At 45.5% G+C, this 1,842-nt stretch overlaps 1 pseudogene; it reads left to right on the top strand.

The window, feature by feature from the left end:
* The first annotated feature begins 522 nt into the window (after positions 1-522).
* Positions 523-1,612, top strand: LOC101650804 (annotated as a pseudogene).
* The last annotated feature ends 230 nt before the right edge of the window (positions 1,613-1,842 follow it).

Below are 1,842 nucleotides of genomic sequence, written 5' to 3'. Positions count from 1 at the left end.
ATGGAAGCTTAGAACTATGCTGTTGCATACATGAACATTAAAAAAGAATTAGGATGATAAATATGTGATTTCCACATTGATTGACTACCCAGAAGTCCCTAACTTAGAGAGGACAAGTGGCATTTTAACAACTAATTATCTGAACTCAACAAAAGTTACATGTTAGTTCTGCCTAACCAATGTGAAACAGGTGTACCCCACACTATGTACTGCATACAATGTTTTAGCATAAAAGTTACTGATGTCATCATTCTAAGATGTTCAGTGTATCAGGAACATTGCACCTTTCTGGGAGGAAGTTGTAGAAAAAAGCAGCACAGGGAATAAGATATAAAAAATTAGTGAGAGTTGTCCAGGCTAATATAATAAATGAGATTGCTAAAAAGTTCATATAGGAAGAATGCTTCATTCAGAACTAATATTTCCAATATGAAATAGTTCAAAAATGACAAAACTTAGGGGATTGACAGGTCAGGACTCAATGGATTTTCAAGAGAAAAGAAAGAGTGAAAAAGAAACCTAATGAGGAAGAGGAAGGACAAAAGTTGTCAGACCACCTTTTCTGCTTGCGAACGCCCGGAGGAAGCATCGCTTGGGCCTTTTCTCCCCAGCGCCGTCACGTCGAAGTCAGAGTCTCCTAAGGAGGCCGGACAGCTGCGGAAACTCTTCATCGGAGGACTGAGCTTTGAAACAACAGATGAGAGTCTATGGAGCCATGGTGAGCCATGGGGACCCTTACGGACTGTGTGGTGATGAGAGATCCAAACACCAAGCGCTCCAGAGGCTGTGGGTCTGTCCCTGGTCCACTGTGGAGGAGGTGGACCAGCCACACACGGTAGATGGCAGCGTCGTGGAACCCTAGAGGGCTGTCTCACGAGAAGACTCGCAGAGACCAGGCGCCCACTTAACGGTGAAAAAGATCTTTTGTCGGTGGCATCAAAGAAGACCCTGAAGAGCACCACCTACGAGATTATTTTGAGCAATATGGGAAAATTGAAGTGATTGAAATCATGACTGACCGAGGCAGTGGCAAGAAGAGAAGCTTTGCTTTTGTGACGTTTGATGACCGTGACTCTGGAGTTAAGGTTGTCCTTCAGAAATACCACACTGAGAATGGCCACAGCGGTGAAGTACGGAAAGCCCTGTCGAAGCAAGAGATGGCCAGTGCCTCCTCCAGCCAAAGAGGTCGAAGCGGTTCTGGAAACTTCGGTGATGGTCCAGGTGGCGGTTTTGGTGGGAATGACAACTTTGGTAGGGGCGGAAACGTCAGCGGCCGTGGTGGCTTCGGTGGCAGGCGCGGGGGTGGTGGATATGGCGGCAGTGGGGGTGGATATAGTGGATTTGGTAATGACGGAAGCAACTTTGGAGGTGGTGGAAGCTGCAATGATTTTGGCATCCACAACAATCAATCTTCCTATTTCGGATCAATGAAGGGAGGGAACTTTGGAAGCACAAACTCTGTCCCTTACGGTTCTGGATGTCAATACTTTGCCAAACACGAAACCAAGGTGGCTATGGCGGCTCAAACAGTAGCAGTAGTTATGGCAGTGGCAGAGGTTTTAATGACGACCAGGAAACACAGCTGAGCAGGAGAGGAGAGCCAGAGAAATGACAGGGAAGCTACAGGTGACAACAGATTTGTGAACTCGGCCAAGCACAGCAGTGGCAGGGCCTAGCTGCTACAAAGTAGACATGTTTTAGACAATACTCATGTGTATGGGCAAAAGAATTTGAGGACTGTATTTGTGACTAATTATATAACAGGTTATTTTAGTTTCTATTCTGTGGAAAGTGGAAAGCATTCCAACAAGGGGTTTTAATGTAGTTTTTCTTTTTCTTTTT

The sequence above is a fragment of the Echinops telfairi genome, unplaced genomic scaffold (genome assembly GCF_000313985.2).
Source record: "Echinops telfairi isolate 266 unplaced genomic scaffold, ASM31398v2 ScPeMD7_7469;HRSCAF=8507_1, whole genome shotgun sequence".
Classification (NCBI taxonomy): Eukaryota; Metazoa; Chordata; class Mammalia; order Afrosoricida; family Tenrecidae; genus Echinops; species Echinops telfairi.
This window is presented reverse-complemented; position numbering and strand designations above follow the sequence as displayed.